The following is a 26,572-nucleotide window of genomic DNA, read 5'->3' as shown; positions in this document are numbered from 1 at the left end:
CGCAAACTCTTGGGCGGCTCTTGTTCTTCCGCCATGACTACTTGATTTGGATTTGGTTCGATGTCTTCCGTCATCTCTAACCGGTTTGCTCTTTCTAGTCGATTGGCCGAGTTCCGCACCCAACCTACGGTCATAAACACAAGAAAACCAAATAAGAAAGATGGATAGGCAAGAAAACAAAAATATAACTAATCTAAAAAATAACTACTAATCTAACACTTCGAATAATTAAGATTCTAATGCAACTGTCTTCCCCGGCAACGGTGCCAAAAACTTGTTTGAGAAATTAAATAACCGCAAGTGCATGGATCGTGTAAATACGGGTGGAACTCAGGGAAGAGAAATCTAGTTGTCAATCCTATTCTTGTACTGATTAGAATACTAGCTATGATATAATGTTTCCTGGAATGGACTCAGGATTTTCGTGGACTTAGACCTCTGAGCCAACACTATATATAAGCGTATATTCTATTCAATCTAAGAATCAAATTCAACTAAGATCTTTTCGATTTAAAATCTTAATTTAGGCAAAGTGTACCAAGGTTCTAATGATCTCTTTTAACTACTTATCTAATTTAATTAGAAAACCAAAATTCTAACGACTTAAGTAAATTGAAAAATTGCAAAAGTAATTTAGAATAGTGTAAAAACCTTAATTCAATATAAAAGATTACTTAGGATTAGAATCCACCATGGGCTTGGATTAGATTGATTAATTAAAATAATTTTTGTATATTGAATTGTATATTTGATAATTAGTCTATGGGAAATAAGATCAATGGATGTCCTTGCCCATGAGTAATTTATCAAAGACACACTCCAATTTTAAAAGCTATATAAATATTTATAATGTTCATAGCAATCAATCATACGAAAGGGGAAAGCCAATGGCATGAATGATTGGTATGCAACAATTATAAACCATTAATTTCATACCATTAAATTTAATTAAAAATCTTTCTCCTTCCCCATGGTTTCATCTAAACCCTAAGTATATAGGATTTAGTTACTCATGAAGAAAGTCAAAAAAACAAAAATAAAAAGTAGAAAGAAGAGAATTGCCATTAAGAACTTGAGAAGGAAAAAGAAAACAAAAAGAACTCTTCTTTAATTGAAATTGAAAGCAAAAGTACATCAAACTGTAATTTAAAATAAAGAGCAAAATAAGAAAAAAATATTCTTTTTCTCCTTCAATGGTTGAATCATTGTCTTCCTTCAAGCCTTGATCGGATTCCTCTCATCGATATGAGTCCAACGGATCCGACCACGCGCGAATCGGAGCTAAAACGAAGAAGTTATGGTCCGTTGAAGTTTTAGAAAAAAATAAAAAAAACTGCTGAAGACGCGACGAGACAAGACGAGACTAAAAATTCAAGAAGATGGGAGAGAGTTCAAGAGAGATTGATATATAGATTTTGGGTGAGAAAGGTTGCTAAATTAAGGGATTGAAAAAGATGTAAGGTGGAGATTAAAAAGCTAATCTTAGGAAACAAATGAAAGGACAAGATTAAGGCTTGAATGGGCTTTCTATAACGCTTCTAAAAAACACATGGGTTACTTTCCTTTTTTTTTTCTTTCCAAAGGTTTGTCTAAAACCTTCTAATTATTTTGTCAAGCAACTTTATAAATGGTAGAAAAATAATGGAAAGTTTCCAAGTGGAGGAATATGTGCATGAAAGGACCAAATTGTCCCTATCTTTCGAATGAATTGCAACCATGCCATATACTTTTGCAAATGGCAAATCTACCCTTCCTTTATAATGCACATAAACAACAAATAATTCCCTTCTCCTCTCTTGATCATTTCAACCTCAACCATTGGAATTAAGATCCTTTCTCTTCTCTTGTTTTTTCATCATCCATCCTTGAAATTTCATCTTTCAAAGAAAAATAAGGGGGTGTGGCATTATCAATTTGATCCTACTAAAGCATCATGCCATTTCAGCCAACTAAGGCATCTTGGAACTTTGGATTCTCATGGCAATTGGTCATTTCTTCATTATTTTTATATGTTAAGCTCAATTTCCTTCATGATTCCAATAAAAATCCTGAAACAACAAAAACAACAAAAATACCTTAGTAGCACCGCTTAAAACATAAAATATGCATGTATCCTACCACTACCATTCACACATAAATGTGTTCATCAGTAGCGAAGCGTACATTCGTATATGGAAGGAAGACTTTTGACTGGTTTACCTCCTGGGGAAAAGCCCATAAGGTAGAACGAACGAGACGAACCTTTTGAGAATGAGTTTAGCAACCGATATGGGAAGATGTTGAGTCACTGGAAGCGAAGGGAGAAAGATTTTCAACCTACCTAGAGTCTAGGGAAATAGGGTATAATAGTGAATGTATGGATCAGCTTCAAACCTTTGTGGCACCGCCCCCATCCTAACCGAAAGACCGAGTTCTTTCCCTGTCCGCTTCTTTTGACCCCACCGACCTGTGCTATTCAACCCCAGCTTCAAAACGACTGCTAAAGCTAGCTTTAGCATCCAACAAATGGAGTTTAGTCAAGAAGCACTTGGGGAAGTCAAGCCGTTGCGCGCTAGAGCTTTCTTGTTTATTTCTTTTTAAGCATGCTCGAAAGCCTACGTGCTTATGCGCGCCCCTAAACTCTAGATGTTTGATTCGCTCTGGGTTTTTTAAGTTCAGAATTAATACTCTATCAAATAATGAGAATGAAAATAAGGGAAATAAGGAATGTGAATGAACCATATAGTAGGGGTAAGTTGTTCAAGCCGGTCTAAGCCAATTGTTGAGTGCATGAGTTCAGGCGTAGAATCGATCTCATCGGTAATATGTCATCTATTTGTTTTGTCATCGGTCGAGCTATCGTACTGTATCGTTCTCTCCTGTCTTGCTTGTATCAATAGGTCTTCGCCTATTAGTTTAAGGGCTGCTATGTCTGATGGAATCTTGAATCAATCCGTTCTTGCTTGCCCTTCCATCGGTCTGACCGCTTATCTCGAATCTCTCAACTGGAATCCGTCAACAAAGACTTTTCTTTTTGTCTACGATTCCCGTCTGTGAATTCAATATGCTATGCCCGTCCTGTCTGCTAACGCTTATCGGTCTCAACTCTAGCAATAGGTCTTCTGTCGTTAGCTCTCCATGAGGCTTCATGTCCATTTTTTGAGCCGAAATCGTGAGTGAAATCTATCAAATAGGCTGATTTATACTATAGCTCTCAAAACTATCCAAAATTGCTTTCTTTTCATGCCCCGGAGGTCGTCGCTCATCCCTTAGCGAAGTTTTCTCTCATAGTTCTCTTCCTGTCCTGATGAATATCTTTCCCTGGAATTGTCAATATGTCTTCCTTCCCGGTCGCATCTGTCAATCGATCGGTCCTTAGAAAGCTGTCCTTTAAGGTGAATCTCTTTCTTTGAGCTCCTGCCTTTGAGCTCGGACTTCAGTGAAGGACTTTGATACAGCTTGCTTGTTCGGTGGCTTAGCTCTTCTTTCTTGTAACTGTCGGCAGTATCAGTATCTATTGTAATCTCTCCTTCCCGGTCTTCTGTCGCAATCAGCTGGCTTTCCCTTCGATATCTCTATCCCATTCATTAGTCATCGCTCTCGGTCGGTCAACTGTCAAAGCTTCCCTTGCCCCTTCTACTATAAAGGAATCGCTTTTGTTGTCTTTCTCACTGCTAATCGGTCTGATCTCCTTTCTGTCTACGAATATCGGTATTGGTATCGGTTCCCATCTTTTATCTATTTTATTTATCGATTCCATTACTTGTTATCTGGAAACTTGAAAGTATCCCTATTAGTGAATCTCTTGCCATTAAAGTCTAATGCCATTCTGCTCCTTCTGACTTATTGCCTGCTTCATTCTAAAGATTATCTTTGCAACGGGGTGTCTTTGATTTCTGGTTTAGTTTCCATTCTAACCCAGATCAAGAGAAAAAAAAAACTGTTGATCCTACATCTCCTGCGTCTCTATGGGGGCCCCTTTCTACAAGTTTGCTGCTAGGAGTCCCTCTAGTCGAATCAATAATCAATAGAAGTCCCTATAGAAGTTTACTGACCTGGCTCTTCAATCGACGATCTACTGCTCCTTCTTAGTAGCAGATGCCCATGCTTTGATTCGAAAGCCCTACCCAGTGATGAATCCCCAGGAAGATCGGAGTCTTTAATTTCTTCTCCCTTCAGTCCAGTTTGAACCCGTCCCAACAACGAACACCTTCCTACTGCAAGGTGAGGCTCTGCCCTTCCCCTAGAATCCACTCCGGGTCGGAGGAGCAGCTAGTCCAACTTCTTGAGCGAGATATTGAACAACGAACATTTGATTGAATTCCTTGCCTCACCCTGAGATGAGAGGGAAGGTCGATTTGACTCGAATCCTGGACCTGATCTTTAATCCGACACCGGAAAATGATGCGATGGGAGAAGTGTGGATTTTGTCAATTTTGAATCAATGCTGGCCCAGTCGAGGCTCGTCCATGCCCAATCCCAATGGACAAACCTTCGATTTGCCCCTAGCTCTATAATCCACCCCAGCCCTTGAAAGCCCTACCGGGGGCCTAGCCCTCTTTCTCAACTCAAGTCTTAAGTTCAGTTCAGCGGCTTTCATCATTGACGAACACCTGCACTAATAAGACAAAGAAATGGGGAGTCTATGCCTTGAATGAATCAGTAACAACGGATTAGTGGAATGAGGGATCAAGAGACGGATAGGGGGGGAATGGCCTATCAATCATTGGTGGACCTTCCCTTGAACCAGTCACAGAGCTCTCAACTGAGTTGTTTAGGTTCTAGAATTCCATCTCTAGTTGGGGGTTTCGGTTCGAAGGTTATAAAATGTGGTGCGGGTTCATCTCTCTCGACCAGTTCAGGTTCAAAGGAGGGTGATCGAGGAGACCCAGACTTTAGATCTCTTCTCTATGGCGGGAGGTTTCTTTCGTATCAAGAGTGTGTTGGGGAGGCCAGGAAAAACGGATTGGATCGAGAGGCGATGCTTATGCCTCTTCTTTATCGATAGGATTTCCATCATTTGCAGTCTCCGGCGAAAGAGACTAAGGGCGAGGCACCGAACATGTTCTATCCTCAACCTCCATCCGTCATTAGTAATCTCAATTCGCTTTTCCTATTCACTAGTAAGGGAAAACGCTAGCGCGCTAGCTAGCTACAACTAGTTATAGCCCCTATTGAATTTATGGGATATTTGAAGAAGCCTGCTGAAAAACAGAAGCGCGCCAGCGCGCAACGACTGATGAAAAGCCAGCAACTTGTTAGGAGTTGGTTTTGGCTTGCCCCTTTCTTTTTATTAGTAAGATAGCTTTGGAACCCTATACAAGGGGCTGCTTGCTGCTCGACCCTATCTCTAAAGGGGCTTACGCACTCCACTCGTGACCACTGAACGACGAAGCCAGGAGCGGAAGGAGGGACTTGAACCCTCGACCTCAGCCTTGGCGAGGCTATGCTCTACCATTAAGCTATTTCCGCCAGCGGGGCAACGTCAAGTAGCGAAGCACTACTGAGCAATTCACATATCACTTCAGACAGACTAATTCTGTTTTTCCGCCAGACCAAACTCTTGACCTCCGATCGAGCTACGAGCACGAGTTGGTGCTAGGGGGGCGGCTGGACTGGGAAGGGCGGACCTTTCTTTTTGCTTCGCGCCAGATGAGATGATGATGAGTAGGTTAGGGGAGGTGTGTGTGTGTGTGTGCTCTTTCTCACTATCACTAAAGGGGCGGGCTGGCTGGTGTGGACCCCGATCCGAGAGCGAGCCGGCGGTGGGACGTGCCCCACGGGCTAACTCTCTATGGATCATCCACGTGAATGGAGAGCTCTACCAAGGAACTCTCGAAAGAAGTGCCTCTCACAGCATGAGTGGCGATATAAAAGGTGAGATACCTCTCGATTCGGGGACCAGCCCAGATTCGAGGCGTACCTTAAACAAAGAAGAGTCGCCATCCAAGGAAGTGGGCCAAGGATCCCATACTATGCTCTGTTGCAACGGATAACCAGAGATTATAAAAAGAGGGTTCGTGCCTGGTTACGAATTCGGAAGGTCTAAAGAGCACCTCATCCGCCCAAGTGCAAACACCTGGTCTCTTATGCCATTTATTATTGATTTTGAAGAGTTTTGGGCAAAAGTCATATGAAATGAGAATCAATATCTCCGAGAAGACGTCTATCTAATCATGCATGTCTCGGAGATGAATAATAATCACACATAAAAGAAATGAAATAAGTGTCACCTAGGAGTAGCTAGATTCTGAGTGACAAGCCTAAAGAGCTAGGTTATGAGTGCCATGCCTAATTGGTGTCTGAGTTCTGATGTGCAAACGCATGCATGCTGCAGCTAAAGGTATAGGATCTGTACATGAAAGTAAGAAAACACAGCAAAACACACAACACAATTCAATTCTATAAATGACTGGACAAAATGAGTCATAACTCTAATGCGACCTGACTCGGACCAAGATGGCCGTCCATCCCAGCTGCTCTACGTATCCCGGCCTCGGGAAGAATCGGAGTCAACGTAGTTCGATGACCTATTCTAAACTACGATGCCTAACCATCTAGAACCGCTATCCTAGACTCGATCCACTAGACTCGACTGATTTTTAAAGTTTTTTTGTATAATTGCTTAGATTCAAGTGAATTGTAATTTTTAGGACTCTCTATATGTCCTAACTAATGCAAGTTGGTTAGCCTTAAACTAATGCAGGTGGGCCATACATCCTATGTGTAACTAGGTTGTGCAACCTAAGAAAAATCATGGGCTGACTATATGCTTCCTAGTCTAGCCATCGATTCGACTAAATGTCTAACCGATCGACTCGAGGCCTCCTAACTCTAGGGACACTCACACGACAGGACACTCCACATCAATACAAATCAGGACCGACTCCTAACTCTAAAACACTCTAAATATCTAGGACAGACTCCTAACTCTAGGGGAAGATCTTTTTGAAACGGTTTTGAAGTTTTTATTTATTTTTGGGAATGTTTGAAATATCTATGTTTAAAAGTTTGGCTGGACCTGGGATGTGGATCCCAAGCTGCACTACGTACCCTGTTGAAAGGGATCAAGCCAACGTAGTTCGGAATTGATTTTCCTAACTACTCTGAAAGATTCAAGATTTTTAAGGTTTTTGGTTTTTGGAATGTTTTTGACACAAGAGGATAAAATCCTATCATCATAAGGGCAGGACAGACTCCTGATATCCCGCAAAGGTTGGACAGCATCCTATGCTTTGCGGGGAAATGAACAGAATAACAACTCTGCAAGGGTTGGACAGCATCCTATACCTTGCAGGAGCAGATAAAATCACATGATTTTGATGAGAGGTTGGAAAGAATCCTAACCCCTATGATGATAAGACTGACTCTTGAAAGAAGGACTGACTCTCTAGCTAAGGACAGATTCCTATGCTAATGATTCTAAGAGAGGTGCTATTGAGACATGGCCTGTCTCCTAAAAGAAAAACTGACAGCTGATGATTATGAGACATGACCTGTCTCATAAACTCTGAGAGGACAACCATGGGTGTCATCGAGACCAAGTAAGTCTCTTAAACACAGAGATGGGCTCCAAGTAACCTTATCATTGCTCTTGCAATGATAAAAAGATTAGGACAACTACCAGACCAAGTTGGTCTTCAACTAAGAAAGGAGTTTCTAATGATGAGGCTAAGCAAGCCTCCTACGTGTGACTCACTAATGAGACAAAGCCTGTCTCCTAAAGAGTATGACTCTTTGCTGAGACAGAGCTTGTCTCCCTAAAGGATGGGCTCAAGATGTCTCTTTCATTGCCCTTGCAATGAATGAGGACCTAAGATTTAAGGAATGTACATCTAAAAGACTAGGCAAGTCTTTTTAAACAAAAGATGGGAGTGCTACTTAGACTGAGCAAGTCCCCTAATGATGTGTTTTGGCTATCGCCTTCATCGTCCTCGCAATGAATAGGGAAAGATCTAATGATTTGAGGATATCTAAAAAAACAAAAGGAAAAGGGATACTACACGGACCAAGTAGGTCTCCCTAAAAGATGGGCTTGGGATAACTCCTTCATTGCCCTTAAGATGAAAGAGACAATACAAATCTGCCCAAATATTAAGTCTAGTGGAATCAATGCTAGAAGCTAACAAGTAACACCTGCATTACAATATTCAGACAATGACAATATCAATCATGAACACGGTTTTCTCCTCTTGGATATCGGATTTGAACTAAGAAAAATGCAAAGATAAGATGAATTTGCGCAAACACTAAAGCATGAGTATACGGGCAGCCTTTTCCTAAGAAAAATGAAACAGAACCTTTTAGCTAGGCTTGCAATCATCATGATATGATTGAACTAATATCATTATGCAATTGGTCAATTTAAAATTTTGTAAATTTCCAAACATGGTTTTGCCTATGTGATCTTCCAAAAGCCATGAAAATAACAATGGTAAGGTGTTTCCATTACCCATGGGCATGATTTTAGAAGCTAGAAAATAATGAGATGGCCCTTCACGCTTTATTACACACTTATAGCAAAGAAATTTTTCACAGGAGGGACAACCCTTGACAGTAGATGAAAAAAAAATCATTGAAATTTAATAAAATGAATATTGATTCCCTGTACTTATCTTAAAGAAGTAATATCACCATAGCCAAGTTCCCTAATCACATATACTCATTTTTGCCCCAACAATCACAACTATCAATTACCACCACAACAATTACCTAAAGAGAATCAAGAGAACAATGCCAAATACACAGGTTGAAGAAAATTGGGCATGATAAAATGAAACCAAAAGGATGGAGTTGGTATCAATGTATGAGCTCAAAGAAGAATATTAAGTCAAAGGTCCACGTCTCATACAGTGCTATTGAGAACCAAAATTATTTAGAAACATGTTTGTAATATAAGTCCAAGAAGTAAAATCTTTTCTTTTTTTTACTTAAAGAGACCCAAAATCAATCACAAGAATATGAGGCTAAGGCCAAAATCAAGGTAATTCGTTTCTTTTTTTATTAAAATCTTTAAAGCACAATTCCTCCATGACAATCGCGGACTTCTCTTGATTTCATTCTTAACAAAGAAAATTATGAAAACAACACTACAGAAAAGAATCAGTATATGAGGAAACTTCAAATCACAAATCACGGATAGAAAAAAAAATCATATTGCAAAGAGATAGAGAATGTAGTGCGACCGCTCAAAAAGTCTAAATGATACTGATGCACGCACTTCACCATTCTGATATTTGCATTGCAAATGCCAAGGAATGACAAATCTAACACTATCATAATAAACAGAGCTTCCATTTAATCATGAATTGAAAAGAGAAAGAGAAGATTACCTTTGTTTAGAATGATCTTTGTCTCTTTTCTTTTTCTTTCAACTTTCTAACATTTTCCCTTTGCGTGTTTCTTGTTGTCGGAATTGAAGCCAACGGCCAAAGGAATCGCCGGAGTTGATGATCGCCAATGATATGCCATCAGAGATAGAGCTGCGAGCAGTGATAGTGAAGAACTTTCTACTCTTCGTAACTTTTCTCTTTTCAATTCAAGCTCGAGATCCTAAATGCCTAAATTGCAGAGGTGATGAAATTCAATGAGATGATCAGATCTAAGCTTTTTTTTTCTTTTCTTTTTTAAACAATAGCAGGTGATGATCGAAATGGAGATGATTCCCAGATTTGTTAAGATCCTCCGAAGTTGCAAAAATCGTCGGATTCCGACGAAAATCGTTGGATCTAATGTAGATGAGTCTGGTAAAGGTGAAAATGGAGTTAGGATAGATCTAATGAAGGTAGAGCAGAGATGTGGTGGTGATGGACAGATGGATCCGGCCGGAGGTAGGAGATGATTGGAGAAGAAGGTAGGGAAGTTAGGGTTTGTAATGACTGAAGGTAGAACAAGAAAATTTCAGATCTGAGAAATGGGAAACGATGATGAAAGCTTCAAAGAGGGTTTCAGTGATGATATTAGTGAAGATCTAGATGAGAGAGATGATTGATGAAGCTTGGAAGTTGTTTGCCGATGGTGAAATGGCCGGAATTCGGCCGGAGTCTTGATTGAGAAGATAAACTTTGAGGAGAAACCCTAATCGCCTCTCTTTTTGTCTTTCTATCTTGCTCTCTCTGAATCGGAAATGAATGAAAAAAATCCCTGGTGTTTGTAACCGACTTATCTATTTATAGGAAAAAAGACCAATTATTTGACCCCCCTTAATTGATATGTACAATCCCCTCTAGTACATTGCATGCTTTCTTTTATTGATGGGGGCTGGCTGAGGTTAAAAAAAATAAGAACTGATTTATTCACCTCCCTTCCTTCCCTGGGCAGCCCTTCTTTGATCATTTTATGACCACTCATGTATACTACAAGGGTTAAATTCATCATTTCCCTAGCTTTGGCCCACTGACCCACCTCAAATAATTGTCCTTATCTTTGATTGATCTAGTCGCCCATCTTGGTAATTTCAGCCCCTTTTTTATTATCTGCACATAAAATTTTGGTAAAGGCACCCTCTTGCTTTAATAAACCGCCCTCTATTGAAAATGATATGTTTAGGCCCTTTTTCTTCTCTTGAACAGCTTCTTACACAAAAAATCAATCCCCCTCCAGCCGTAATCCGATTGCTTTTATAGATGGGGCTGATATTATCACTCTCTGACTTTGATAATTACACTCCATAACTTGTCTTTCTCTTCTTCAATTGGCTGTTTGAAATGATATGGGCACAACCTTGTGTTGATTATGACACCCACCTTGCTGTCATTTTTCCATTTCTTTCCTCTATCTTGCAAATGATAAGTACACCACATTTTCTAATTCACCTCCCTCCTACTTCTTTTGATTAAGAAATGATATATTCAGCCCCCCCCTCTTGATGTATTTATTCGAACCCCCTTTCTTTTCCTGGGCAGCCCTTCTTTGATCCCTAATCAGCCCCTTTGCACCCCTTTTTCAACGAAAATGGGATTGACCCCATATGCCTCAATCGGCTCTAATTTTATAAAGGAAAGGTGTGCTGAAATCAGCACCCCCTTTCTTTAGCAATTACACCACTCACTTGTCTTTTCTTCCTTGATTGGCTGACCTAAGGGTTGATATGTGCACTCCCTTGGCTCAATAATGCACCCTTCTACAAGCTTGATACCAGCACAAACTTGACTTAACATTTTTCATCGGATTTTTCTAAAGTTTTACAGACACCTATTTGGGACGCTAACCTACTCTAGGATAAAATTTAAGACTCTACCTCACTCATTTGAAAGGGGTTTTATTCAAAATGACAGGTTTAGGGTTCGGTCAAAATGGGGTGTCTACAGCTGGGCTGCCTTTTCAATCAATCTCCGGCCGCAAAGACAGATGTCGCTATTGGTGCGAGTTGTAAGGAGTCTTGGTCTCGAGTCGAGCTGGGGCGTCATTTCATTCTCGTAACGGGAGTGAGTGCACCGCAAGACCAGACAAGTTGCTCCCTCGCCTCACAGCGGCGGCATCTGTCTTTTAAGTAAAGTCATTTCCTAAGATGGCTCCTCTTATTCTACGATAATCCAAGCAGCAGTTCCATGAGTCTGTTCGGAACCGGTCGATTCCTGAGCCATTCGTTCTCCCGTCAACCTCTCGGTTGGCGTTTGCCAGCCACTAGAGCATGTAAGAGAACCTAAAGTGAATGAACTTAAAGAACAGAATTTGCCCCTGACTTTATAGAGATTGTACACCTTTGTGTAAGGCTATGTATATGGATGTGCATAAAGAAGGGACATCTCTCGACGGGGAAGAGGCTGCAGCGGCACGTCACGAACTAGCTACCAACTGAGCTCCCCAAGATGTAGTAGTCAATCAAGATGGGTGCCAGACATTCAAAGAAGGCCCGGCTCCTTCTTCTTCTCGGCAGCAAACGGGCGGGCTCTGCTCTGAACTTACTCGGATAGGGGCCCTCCATTAGTCAGGCTGGGCCGGAGCAACGCGTCTGGTCTTGTCGGTCATTTCAGATAGGATGAAAAAATCCATCCGAAGGGCGAGCAACGAGTTCAGTCGTTAAGCGTCACGAGTCTACAAGCCCTTACTAATAAGGGCACTCTCAGTATAACCAAAAAGCCAAAAATAGAAAGAAGAAGTAAAAAAAATGCCCATCTTTGTCGTGCCTCGAATGTATCTCAGGATTCTCTTTGCTGCTAAAAAATGCGTTCTCGTTGGCTCCTGCATCAATCATGAAATCATATTCAAAGCAAACAACAGGTCTAGTAGTGGTAAGATAAAGAAGGCTACCCGCTAAACCTCTGTAAATAGAAGGATCCACTTTTTCAGCATTGTCATGCTTTGAAATCTTATCACTCGGATTCATAGGAGTTGCTACCTGCTTGCAATTTTGCATCTTAAATCTCTTCAATAGATCTTCTGCACATTTTTCTTGATTGATCCAAATTCCATCTTCACTTTGTCTAACTTCAATACCAAGGAAAAATGGAATGAGTCCTAAGTTTGTCATTTGAAAATCAAGCATCCAAGCATCTTCACTTTGTCTAACTTCCAGTATAGATCAGATCATCAACATATAAAAACAGAATTATTTAACCATTTTTACCTTCCTTCTTAACATACAAAGTTAGTTCACTACAGCTTATCTCCCATTTTTGGTTACGGAAGTAGGAGTCAATCTTACTGTACCATGCTCGTGACGCTTGTTTTAATCCATATAGAGCTTTCCTTAGCCTATACACTTTGTTCTCTTTTCCTTTGACTAGAAATAGAAATCCCTGTGGTTGCTCAACATAAACTTCTTCTTCTAGTTCACCATTTAAAGAAAAAGGCAGATTTCACATCTAATTGAAAAACTGGCCATTTATGTTGAGCTGCGATAGCTAAAACAGTTCTTATAGTATTTTGTCTAGCAAGCGGAGCAAAAGTTTCTTGAAAATCTATACCTGGTTGCTGTGAGAAACCTTTAGCCGCCTTACGCTTTTGCACAGATCCATCCACATTCCGCTTTGTTTTGAAGATCCACTTCAGCCCAACTATCTCCTTTTCTGCCGGAGGATCAACCAACTCCCATGTGCGATGTTTTTCATTTAGGCAATTTATGCATTCATTGCATTTCTCCATTCTTCCTCTTCCACTGCTTCTTCAAATGACTTTGGATCTATAGCAGCAAGAGAAAGTGACAATTAGCATCAATTTCTCTTAGGGACCTTACCTTTCCTTTCTTAGAGACGGGGACTTGGAGATGACGGAGAACTTGTGCATGATAAAGATGGGCTTGAGCTTGAAGAAGAGGGACTTGAAATTTCTATTTTCGAATTCCGCTGCTTTTTCTTCCTCAATGTTAATTGGAACCTGTTGATCAATTTCAGTCCAAGTCCAAGCATCTTGTTCATTGAAAATCACATCTCAGATTTTTTTTAGGATCTCACTCCCTTTGTTTCATTACTGTACCCAATAAAGATACATTTCTCGCTCTTATCATCAAACTTTTTTTTTTTTTTAAGGAATATGAACATAAGCAATTGACCCAAAGATTCTAAAATGCCCTATTGAATTACCAGAGCCTCTGGTTTTCTTCCACTCCAAGCTTCATAAGGAGTCCTTTTCTTCACCGCTTTCGTTGGACTTCTATTGAGAAGGTAAACAACTGTAGTGACTGCTTCTTTCTAGAACATGTTTGGAAGCCCTTTTCCTTTTAACATACTTTTTGCGGTCCTATTCTTGCGCTCTGCTACACCATTTTGTTGAGGGGTGTAGCTAGCTGTTAATTGACGCTTCATTCCATTTATATAACCAAAATGAAAAAATGAATTCGATGTGAACTCACCACCCACCACCTCTGGTTGTTCAGTTCGAAGGACCTTCAAATTATGACCACTCTGTTTTTCTACATAAGCTTTGAATTGAAGAAAAACAGGAAATGCATCTGAATTGTTTTTAAGAAAATTTACCCCCGTCAGAAAGAATCAACAAAGATGAGAACTACTTTTCTTGAGAGACAACGTTTGCATTGGACCACATATGTCGGCATGCACTAGCTCGAGTGGTTGACTTGCTCTCCATGATCTAGCCTTCAAAGAATTCTGATGATGGTTGCCACTTTCACAAATTCGATTGTCATAATCATATAAAGGCAAACCAGAAACCAAAGTCAAAATCTCAATCCCGGGGTTGATCCGAGCGGGATTACTAGTCCCTCCCTACTTAAGTAAAGCCCCTTGCACAACTTACTTTAAAGCTTTTTATATCGATTTGACTGTAGGCATGAGTGCTCAGGTACACCGTCAGTCTGATTTCCTAGCACTCTTTTTAAGGCAGGACAACCGAACTGAAAAAAGAATAAATACAGTCCCGAAGAGCAGAACGGCCGTCCAACTCCCCCAAATACAAGGGAGCGGGCACTGCTCTTAGCCTGTCGTAACAACAAAACAAAACTCCATACCTGAAGATCATTACCTTCTTCCTAGAACGGAGTATAGACATTGGTACAACAGGAGTCTCGAGAGACCTCGAGCGACACATCGTCATTTACGCTAACCTCAGCGTACCATCGGAGAGACTTTAGCCACATCTTAACCCATGCCATGGTTGAAGAATGAGGCGATCAAGAAAGTCCTCCCCCTGAACTGGAAAAAATGTCCTAAGACCCTATATTTCCTAATCATTAAAGTCTCCGGGTTTCACCCTATAAAGAATGAAGGCCCGTGCAACACCCGGCGTTAACACTCCCAAATCTGGAAATGCTAACCACAGTTTCAATGGTAACGAGAATATGCCTGACGGCGAAAGCATACAAAGATAGTGACGCTTCCATTGCTTAGATTTAGGGTGATAGGGCGCACCCCCACCACAATAAGCACGATAAGAAGCACCCCTCAATCGATAGGTCAAAGACAAAGACATAGTACCAGTGACATCTCTAATCTTTGAGAAAATCGGGGTTGCAACAGAGTCAACCAAAGATCGGAGCATCTTAGCAGACACAGGAGAAAAATCCCTAGCCACTTCGTCGCTCAAAAATCTTTTTGCAAAATCCAAAGCACCTGTATTTGAAATGAGAGACTTTTCTTTAGATATAGTTATAGTACACTCAAACCAAATATCTTGGGTTGCTGCTGCCACCTTCTCGTCGGCGATCACCGTCGCCAAGAATGGCATAGTCGCAAAACTTCGTCGTGCCATACACCCTCTCAGCAGCTATCCACACAAGCATATGATGTGTAAGTCTGAATAGAGGCCAAGAACTACAAAATCCGAGGGGTTGACCCCCCCCCCCCACTCTAATACAATCGTAAACGTCACAACCGGTGACCTATAGCCTTTATTATCTAAACTATACTGTAATTGAAACACTAAATAACACTGTATGAACGTCCAGGAAGTAGCAAAGGGATTTCCGAACAACTCTGCAATCATACAGGACGTCAGGATAACAGGTAATGAATCGGTAGCAGCTTTGAGATCAAAAGAGAATCATTCTATCTTTCCTCTCAAGTACTGCAACGGTTGGGTCTGGTTATAGGTACCATCCATTCTTAACCTTGCCAAAACCGTCATGGCCCAATCATGTATAGGCCGTACCAAGGCCTGATACAAGGGTGAGCCAATAGCGAATAACCTTATCTTCCCTGCTCCCTCAACCTTAACTCCCAGCAAGCAGCAAGCATCATTTGTCCAAGCAAGCAATGGGCATGTGCAAAATGCTTGCCAAAGCTTGCACATGGTCCATATGGGGGTTGGTTATAGTGGTTATTGACACATGTAAGCTAGGGGCTTGTCCTAGCATTATTAACATGTAAAATGGGGTGGGTGGTTGTAAAAATGGCCTATAAATAGCCATCCGCCCCAAGGTGTTGGCACATTGTGTGTTGGAGTGTGGGTTCCTTCCTTCTTTGTATTAAGTCAATGAGAATAGTCCGTGGACGTAGGCACTGTTAGGCCGAACCACGTTAAAAAGCCCTTGTGTTATATTTTCTTGTGTGTGCTTTATTTGCGTGGCTGACTAGCAAAGAGTGCTAGGTCCTCACGGCTTAACCTCTAAAAAGAAAATTTCGTTTTAGTGACTTACCCCATGACAATGGCCATAGTAATGAGATTGGGAATCCCCGAGAGAAGGAGTTCTTGATGGCACTCCGGTAGGGGATTCCTTTATATAAGGATTGACTTACGAATCGAGTCGATGCGTCATTGCCTAGGCCTAGCAAGGCAGGTTCTTCGGAAACGAGATCAATAGGAAGATCGAACCCGGAATCAAGGAATTGTCTCAATGGATCGAGATAATGGGGCCTAGCTTGCCCTTTCTCTTGTTCGGATACAGCTACTGCTGATTGAGAGCCATCGGACCCGCCGGTAGAGGCTTCAGAGACTGCTTTAGATCTTTGAGTTTCATGGCTTGCTCCCCTCGGTAGCCACACAGGAGCAAGAGACCTCGGGGGATAAGTACTAGTTGGGAGGTTATCCCTGGTGGTTCAGTCTGACTGGCAAGAGCCCCTATTACGTAAGGGGATTCGAATCCAAATTCTTTCTATTTGACCATTGAACCGGTTGGAAGAGATAAATAGTTCGCCTCTAGTGCTTACCTCTGATCGATTGATGGAAATGATTGACTGGATTCAGAATAAAGATATGGGTAACTGGACCGGGATAGCTCAGCTTTATGGCTTCTATCGGCACCAGATCCCCAGTATTCTCCAATTGCTGCTAATGATGGGTCCACCAATTGATATGAAGATGCACCTCCCCTTCGGATGGATGGGAACGATAACAACAGAAGATGGCCTGTACCAATGTTTTAACTGCCAGATCTGTCCCATTTGTTAATGCTTAATAAGATTGAGAACCAGTAGGTGGGGATTTGCATTTCGATCAAGAAATCAAATAAAATGGTTCAAACGATCCTACGATCGAAGCTTCAAAGTCAACTGATGTTCTTGCACCAGTAGCGGTGGGATGAGCCTCACCTGGTCTCTAATAAGGCTTGGGACTAGCAGCTCGGTCAGCAGGACTGTGGTCAAAGTGTTCTGCACACAAGGTCTTTGATCCAGGGATCAAGGAGTGTGGACCCCGATCCGAGGACGAGTGCGAGGGAACGGGTCCCCACACCATCCGGATCATCCACGTGTGAATGAGAGCTCTACCAAGGAACTCTCAAAACGGATGCCACCCTCATAGCATAGCACGAGTGGTGATATAAAAGAAAGAGATATGTCTCGATCCGGAACCGAGGTTCGAAACCGAGACATACCTGAAATAAACTCAGAGTCGCCATCCATGGATATGCCATGGAACCCTAAAATCAAATCCTCTATGCAATGGATAACCAGAAATATATATGGGTTCGTGCCTGGTTACGAATGGGGAAGGTCTGAGAGCACCCCCAATTCGTCCGAGTGCAAGCACTTGGTCTCTTATGCCATTTTTTTTAACTTCAAAGAAGTTTGGGTAAAAATCATGTGAAATGGGAACAATCCTCAGGAGTCGTCTACCTAAGCATGCATTTCCTGAGAATACAAATAATAAGCACACAAAATAAAATAAAAGATGTGTCGCCTAATGATTGCTGGTTATGAGTGACATACCTAACTGGTGTCTAAGTTCTGGTGGACGAACACATGCATGCTACAGCTAAAGGTATAGTTCTGCACAAGAAAGTAAGAAAGCACAACAAAATATACAATATAACAACACAGCAAATCCTAAGACTCTAAACGATTTAGCCTGAGTCCTCGGATGGTCTGATATTCATCCAAAGAAGCCTACGTATCCCCGCCTCCACGAGAATCAAGGCAACGTAGTTCTTCGCGCCTATTCTAAGCTAGGATGCCTAAGACACCTAGACCTCTATCCTAGACTCGATCTAAAAGACCGGACCAATTATTAAAGTTTATTGTACGATTATTTAAATTCCAGTGAATTGCGGATTTTAAGACACCCTATATGCCCTAACTAAATGCAGATTAGCCCTAGGCTAATGCAGATGGTTCTTACAACCTATGTGTAACTAGGCTGTATTTCCTAAGGAAAACCAAGAGTGGACTAGCGTATCCTACTCTAGTCATCAGTCGGCGATGTGGATCGCCAACTGACCGGACGGAGGCGCTCCTATAACTCTAGGACAGACCCCTAACTCTAAAACAAGCACACGACAAGCAAACAAACAAACAACCTATCAAAAGACACAACCTAACTCTAAAACTCTCTATCTAGGAGAAACTCCTAACTCTAGAGGAAGATCTTTTGAAAATGAAAGTTTTAAATGTTTTTAAAGAAAGTTTAAAACATTTATTTACAAAAAAAGTTTAGCTGGACTTGGGATGTAAATCCCAAGCTGCACTACGTACCTCGTGGAAGAGGATCAAGCCAACGTAGTTCGAAACGAACTCTCTACCTAACAAACACTTACAGCAAATCAACTATTTTTTATGTTTTAAGTTTCTAAAGTTTTTTTGAGATTTTTAATGATTTCAATGTTTATGGATTTTAAAATTTCTGATGTTTTCATCCTTTTAGCCAAAGACCGGAGGGAAAATACAAAAAACAACACCCTAGGGACAAACCCTAGGGTGAAAAAGGAAAACTATGCTCTAAAAATACCGTTATAAGAGCAAATGAGTCAAAGACTCTCTAATAAGAGCAACTGGAGGATAAATGAGTCAAAGACTCTTCAATAAGAGCAACTGATAATACTGAAAATGAGATAACGGAGTCAAAGACTCTCTAACGATACTGCAAAAGGAAAGGCGAGTCAAAGACTCTCTAATAAATCCAACTGAAAGAACAAATGAGTCAAAGACTCTCTAAGAAAACTGCGAAAAAGATAAATGAGCCAAAGACTCTCTAATAACATCACCAAAGGAATAAATGAGCCAAAGATTCTCTGAAAGAAAAGGAAACACGAATTTGCACATTTGGCAGAGGTAAAACACCCCACCGGGCCGGACAGCTACCTAGCCATAGGTTGCAACAAATGTGCAACCCAATACCCATAAGGATAGGGGTATGTTGCCAAGCCGAGTAAGGTGTTCTCCCAAAACCAGACGATGCACAGAGAGGAGGACTAACGAGAGAATGAGACCGGGCGGGTCTCTCAAACACACACAAAGATGGGCTCCAAGTAATCTTATCATTGCTCTTGCAAAGGGGGAAGCAAGGCTAAGACAACTAATTGAGAGGATTTTACAAATAAGGCCAAGCAGGCCTTCTAAAGGCTAATTACTTAAAAAGCCAAGACAAATGACTCCCTAATAACATCAATAAAGATCAAATGAGTCAAAGACTCCCCTAATAACATCATCACACCAACGAATGATTCAAAGGCTCTCTAAATGAGGCAAAGCATGCCTCCTATGGGTACACCTTTTATCAAAATCAAAGCAACCTCCTTGAGGTTAAGCTAAAAATGAGGCTTGCCTCCAAAGGAGGATTGCCTAACGAGACAGAGTATGTCTCCTAGTACAGGTTATAGTGTCTAAAGAAATCTAATCAGAAACCCAAAAGACTGTGCTAGTCTAACCAAAGAGAGAGGAAAAAGGATACCAGATAATCTCAAATTTTCAATCAATTATTATAAAAAACAAATCAAATATCAGCAAAATATGATCTACAACTAAAGAGTGCACAACCTGTAAGAATAGCAATCATAAAATGATAAACAACATTAATTAGTCCAGACCAGCCGCTGGATAGCCTAATAAAGTAAAAACAATATCAAACACTTCAATGCCAACCACAAACCCCAATAAAGGGGACTCCAATGAAATCAGATGATGCCAAAGTAATCATCTGATATCATATACACATGATAATATTTCTATATCCCGCCTTGAAATCAAACAGTACTCATATCGATAACATCGAATAGAGTAGTCATCTGATTTCCTTCTTCAATTAAACAATTTATTTAAATAAAAGAGAAACGAATATAATAAACATCTAGATCATAAAGCAACGAATTAAACCTTGATTTAAAGTTAAATTCTCAAGGTAATTTTTCTATTGAAGCAACTTCTCATGGATTCCATAATTTATGCCAACAGATTTACATATATTCATATGAGATTAACGAGAGATACGAAGACATCTCTATGTATAATTACAACATGCTCAATCTAAAGATCCAATTTAAACAACATCAAGCACACCTAAACAAACATAAACACACTTACCATGCTGCTGCCTTATTACATGAGAGAATAGCCATATACTAGAGTGATGAATTAGGGAATAACTTGACTGACTTAGGGGGGGTTATAACAGGGGTTGAATCTGTGCCAACAAAGGTTGAATCATGAGTTGATTCAGTGCGCGAACATGTGTTGAACAGACACAGATTTGTGTGTGTGCACTGTGTGTTGAACAGAGACAGATTTGTGAGGCCGAATCTGTGTGAATTTGTGTTGAAACAGGGGTATTTGTAGACAGATTCTGTGTGTGAATCTGTACTAAACAAAAATAGATTTGTGTCAAAATAGGGGTGAAACATAAACTGGATTAGTCAAAACAAAGACTGAATTTTGTCAAAGTAGGGGGCTGATTTTGCGTTCAAAACTGAGACAAATTCGTGGGCAGAAATTTGTACAGAAAGTTGGTTAAACCTGTGCCAAAACAGGGTAAATTTATGAGCAGAAATCTGTGCAGATTTATGGGCAGAAATCTGTGCAGAAAATTGGCCAAAACAAAGCAAGTTTATGGGCAGAAATCTGTGTAGAAAATTGGCTAAAACAGGGCAGATTTGGGGCTAAAAGATGCGCTTAAACAAGGACGGATTTGGGTTCAAACCTGGGGCAGCAATGGGTATCCAATCAAACCAAACTCTCAATTATAAAGTATATAAACTTAAGGGACAGCAGCTATGTGCTTTTGAAACAAGTGAAGATCACACATGTGAACTGATCAGTTAATAAAATCAACACTATGGCCAGTTTATATCCAAAGTCCAATGATACTTAATGATAGAACCTATTAAGAAATGCAATTACCCAAGTGTGATAGGACTGTATCACAGATGAATTAAAATATGTATCATCTTATTTCAACCATCCAAACATCATGTGATTCTATCCATGTTCTGTCACCAAAGTTCATTTTAAAACTAAAGAAAATATGCAAACATCATCGTCAATTAAATTCACACAAACTTACACACTTGAGAACAAAAATATCTTTTCCTTATACTAAATGAGATGGACCAAAATAATGTTTTCAGATTATATGTTTCCACTCAATTTCAAGGTTTATAAGAATATGGTAGAGCCTTAACCAACAAAGGATAGCTCCTTTTCAACATGAACATACATATTCACATAACATATATACCTACACACAGTTATATGCACATGTTCGCACACAGTTACACAATCAACCAATCTTCTTTTCTTTTGATGATTAGATGCCAAAAGATTGAAATAATTTTCATAAAAGAGATGAGCCAAATAAAATAGAAAAGGAATAGCCATTAGAGTGTAGTTGAACAGAACATGATTATTGTAATATCTCTTCTCAAAGAAACAGATAGACAAATTCTCTCTATTACTTATGAAGATTAACCAAATCAATTTGCAATACTTTCAATCAAGGTCAACACTCTAAAAAAAAAAAATGAAAATCGATACTATCATTATCATTTCTAAAAAAAATTGAACAAATTCTAAAAATTATATATATATATAAACCTGAGAATATACTCTTAATCCAAACTAACTTGCTAGATTTGATTTTTTTTACAAGAGAATATTATCCAGCAAAAAATGTAAAGTCAAACCACGACTTAATAATACCTATTTTAGAACCAGAAATCATGGCTGACTAAAAATCAAAATTATGATCCATCACATAATCAAAGCATCTTTCGATTTACAAATTAAACAGAGTAAATCACTAGATCAATCATTCAAAATCTATAAAAAAAATGGTTCTAGCCTGACTTAAAGAAATTTCTATCTTAATGAAGAAATCTACGCCTAATCTTTTGCAAGATTATATTAACATTGACAATTTTTTAAAATAGATGAACATGCTAAATAAATCTGATTACATAGAGTTTATACATTCAATCACTTCTATTAACACAAAATTTGAGATTCAAATCATAAAAAAAAATCATGAATAAATTTCTTGTGAGAATACCTCATAAATCAACATAATTAATATGCTAAATACTAAATAAATAACATAACAAGAAAAACACTCTAATCTATAAAAAAAAATCTTACAGATCTGAAAATATGAATACTTACTTGTTGATAATGACAAAAATTTGTCAAGAATGAACTTCAACTGAAAGTCTTCGAGCTCAAATCGAGATTACAAAATCTTGATCTAATCCTTCTCTCTCTGCAACCTTCTCTTGATCTCCTTTGACTTTTCTTCAATTTTTCTCAAATTCCTTTCCTCACGCTTGATCAGATCTGGAAATTCTAAGAATAGATCCAAGGCTTTAAGAATTAAAGCTAGAATTGACCGAATTCTAGCTTGACTATCGGAGAGGATAAAAGCAAGATTTTCCTCTATGTTGCAGATAAAGGATCCTTGAGGAAGAAGAAGAACTAGATGATCGTAAGCATGATGATAGGGCTTCTAATTGGGTAAAAAAAATGGAGTTAGGGTTAATAGAAATCGAAATTGAAACTTGCTGAGACGATTTTGGAAGGGTGGGAATCAGATCTGAGTTGTAACGGAGAAAAAGAGGGTGAGAAATAGAACTAGAGGATGAGATGAACACAGATCTAAAATTTGAGGAAGGCAAAGCTTTAGATCTGAGATTTGAGGCAAGGATGTGAAGCTAGGGTTTGGAAATTCTGAAATAGAACAGCAAGGAATGGAAAGAAAAGAAGATTAGATGGAAGCGATAACTGTAAGAGAATGATCAAGAACTAGTCTGAGCTAGATCGAAAAATCTACGGAATTTTGACCGGAATCTAACAAATCTAATCAGAGAAGACGATCGGAGTAGGGGATCGGAAAATATTACCAGGATCTAATACGCTTGGCCTGATAAGATGCTCGGTGAAGGAGATCAAAAATTTAGATTGAAGAACAAATGGATCGGAGCTCCGATCAAGGCAATTAGAAAAAGATTCCTCCTCTTTCTCTCTCAGATCTCTCCTTCTTTCTATTCCCGACTCTCTCTCTCTGCTTTGGATCGGAAGTAGAGTTTCTGAGAAATGATCGGAGAAAAACGATCGGCGAAGGAGGAGAATGAAAAAGGAAAACCTAAATCTCTCTTTGCTCTTGCTCTCTCTCTTTTCTCGGATTTTTCACGAAGATGAACAGTACCCCCTATTTTCGTTTTGATTTTTTTATATATATAAAACAAATGCGTTGATAACCGCACTCCCACTTGATGGGCGCACAATTACTGATGAGGCGCGCCCGCCAATTTTGTCCCATTCGGCTTAGGCGCGCCCATCACAGGATAACTCACCCCTCTTCTCACTTGGACATCCCCTTCAGCAGATAATTCACCCTCCTTCTGATCTACACTGCGCACCTTCTCTCGGCTCGTTCACTGAGCAAACGCGCTCGGATCTCGATGAAACTTTACGGGGACCCCGGTGGGACCCTAACCTATCTCAGGGTGAAGTTTGAGACCCTAATGGATTGATTTGGTTGGGTTTTGCTCAAACAAAAGAGATTTAGGGCACGGTCAAAATGGGGTGTCTACAGATGCCCCTCTTTGGCAGAGCGTGCTTGTCACGTGAATGCCAAAGCCGAACAGACAACTCATTTTGATCGACCCAAAAATAAAACAAAGTAATTTTTAGGTTTTTGGTTCAAAAATGGTATCCACAAAAGTAAAACAACAAAAAGACACTACAAGACTCAAAGCAAATAGGGAAGTGACCTCCCACCAACCCTTAAAAATGATAACCACGATATTTCAAAGAGATAGTCTCTCTCTAACGCTCATGACTCAACTAAACAATCACAAAACACAAACACTCTTTCATTTTTGAAATCACAAACACTCAAAGAAATTTTTATTTTATATGGTGCCACATAAACCAGCTCCATGAAAATCCAAATTCGTAGGGTTCTGCACAAACCAGATCCATATGAACCTCCTCTTAGACATACTAAAACAAACATAAAACCAAGCACTAAAAAAGTTTTTTTTTTTTTATATATATATATGATGCTGCATATACCAGCTCCAGGCAATTTTTCAAAATAAATGTGGTGCTGCATAAACCAGCTCCATGCGAGACCTTCACAGATATACGAGAATAAGCATAAAACCAAACACTCAAAGAGTTTAAAACCAGGGCGATAACTATACAGACCATTGCTGAAAATCCATCTGTTTAGTTATCTAGGTAACTCTGACTCCTCTCTTTCAAGGTAGCGAATCACCTAAGATTTATATGGCGGCACATAAACCAGCTCCATGTAAATCCAGATTCATATGATTCTGCAAAAACTAGATCCATATGAACCTCTTCGCAGATATGCCTGACTCCTAACCAGTTAAGTAGCGACACATTACGGATCAACCTTGATTGTATGGTGCCGTATAAACCAGCTCCATACAGATACAAAACCAAACACTCAAAGAGTTTTTTTTATTTTTATCATTGTATGAAAAACTTCACCAAAACGATTATAAAACCAAACACTCAAAGAGTCTCATTTTAAAAACTAAAGAAAAAGACCAAACCGCGCAGCACAAACTCCGGTAATTTCTAACTTCATTAGAAACTTCTCAAAACGCTAAACGAAAATTAAGACCGTGAAACTCAAAACAAAGGAATATTGAAGGAAAAAAAAACATTATAAACTTTCAAATTAATGAAAGAAAAGGACCAGGCCATGAGATACAGACTTTGGTAACTTTCTACCTTAAAAAAAAAAAAAAAAAATAAAATAAAATCTCAAAACAAATGAAGCAAAAGATTGACTCTTATAGATTTCATAGATGGACCGGCTATTTCTCACAAAGAGTGACTAAAAATGCCTGATCTCGGTCAAAGACTGGACTTAAGTAACGTGAAGAAATTTTCCGGGTATCAACCTTTTTTCAAAGATGAAAAACATTCAACAGAAGTTTGAAGATTGTTAGAATAAATTTTAGACTTCATTGGGGTAAAGAATTTCCAAAAGATCTGACTCCAAAGGAGACCAACTAGACTGAGGAGTTCAACTCAAAAGAGCATGTTCAAACTTCTCTAGTCTCTATCGGATGAAAATATCCATCTCAGAAATCATTATTTGATTGACATCTTTTATGACGTAAGTTATAAAAGATGCCCCTAGTATGATTACTTCCATAACAAGATTCATTATAGAGCAACACAAGAAAAATAGTCCAAAGACTTTTCATTATCAAACACTTGGGATTTACAAAAAATTCTTCTCACGAACATTTGAATTTACAAGGCTTTTCACAGGTACAAGAAACTTGTTCTGCTCAAAAACTCTCTTCATTTCTGCCATCTGCTGATACTGCAAAGAAGTTTAAGAGTCTGTCATTTTCTGAACTCTGCTCGGTTTCATATTATCCACAGGAGCCACTAATTCTCTACTTCTCTGAGGGTTTTTATCACCCCAGCTTTGGGAGAACTTTGACTAACGAGACCTCAAAACTTGAACTCGACTCGACAAAAGAAAGACTCTGACAAGTAACAAACGAGGATTCTGACAAACACATGACTTTTTACACTAAGAGAGACTGAATCTGCTTCTTAGACTGATAAATGTTTAAAAATGGTAAAAGCCAAACACTCTTAGAATCTTTTGAATACCGCGTTTAAAGGTGTTTCATTCCTCTTTTCAGTATTTCAGTTATGGTTATTATCCCTTTGGATTGCTTAGTCTCAATCTCCTTAATTCAGAGAGTATCAAAGAAAACCTTGCTGGCGCTTATTCAGACATTGAAGTAATGCCAAAGAAAAAGAAACTTTAGCTGGCTCTTGGAAATTGCCCTTTCTGCATGAAGTCATTGCCAAGACCAAATCGCCTTTTCAGGTTTTCGATTTAGCGGACCGCATGCCTTAATTTTTGCCTGGACTGTCTGCCCTTGCAGATTTTCCATCCAGCAGGCTCTGCATCGTAATTTTTGCCTAAGCCGCCCTTTCGGGTTTTCAGCTTAGCGGGTGAATGACCCATCATTTTTTTTCTTTCTGTTTCTCTACAAACCTGGGCCTAAAATACACCAGAAGGACTTTCAGGTAGGCTTAGGTTCAAGCAGGGTAAACATTGGTGTGTTTAAATGTATTTAAACCGAATCTGGACCTTCCAGACTGCCTACGTATCCCTGAAGAAAATGGGAATCAGGTCTGCGTAGTTCGCCCCTTGGGGTTTCAAAGATTTTTATTTTCAAAATGCTATGAAAGATGTGACCGAACCTGAATTAATCAGGCTACCTACGTACCCTTAAAAAGGGATCAGGTCAAAACGTAGTTCAAGTTCAATATCTTTTATGACGCAAGTCATAAAAGATGCCCCTGATTTGAGTTTGTCAAAGAAAGGAAGTATTATTTTTTTGTTGGCTTAAAGGGTTTGCAAAATGATTTTAACATGTAGGTTGTTGGCTCAAAGCTCAAATCGATCAAAGATGGCCTCCTGGTGTATCAGGCGTAATATTTTTTTAACTGATCCAGGTTTGTAGGTTCATTTAATTTTTCTCCGCTTT

General features: G+C 39.6%; 1 non-coding gene across 1 annotated transcript; it reads right to left on the bottom strand.

Moving 5' to 3' along the window:
* Nucleotides 1–5,379: 5,379 nt before the first annotated feature.
* TRNAG-GCC (transfer RNA glycine (anticodon GCC)) lies at nt 5,380–5,451 on the bottom strand. Its single transcript has one exon. It is a non-coding gene; the product is annotated as a tRNA-Gly (tRNA).
* Between the last annotated feature and the right edge of the window lie 21,121 nt (nt 5,452–26,572).

This window comes from Tasmannia lanceolata, unplaced genomic scaffold, assembly GCF_043159265.1.
Source record: "Tasmannia lanceolata isolate RefF3 unplaced genomic scaffold, GAP_Taslan_0.1 ptg000007l, whole genome shotgun sequence".
NCBI classification, from domain to species: Eukaryota; Viridiplantae; Streptophyta; class Magnoliopsida; order Canellales; family Winteraceae; genus Tasmannia; species Tasmannia lanceolata.
Note: the sequence above shows the minus strand (reverse complement) of the source record. Positions and strands in the feature narration are given on the sequence as shown.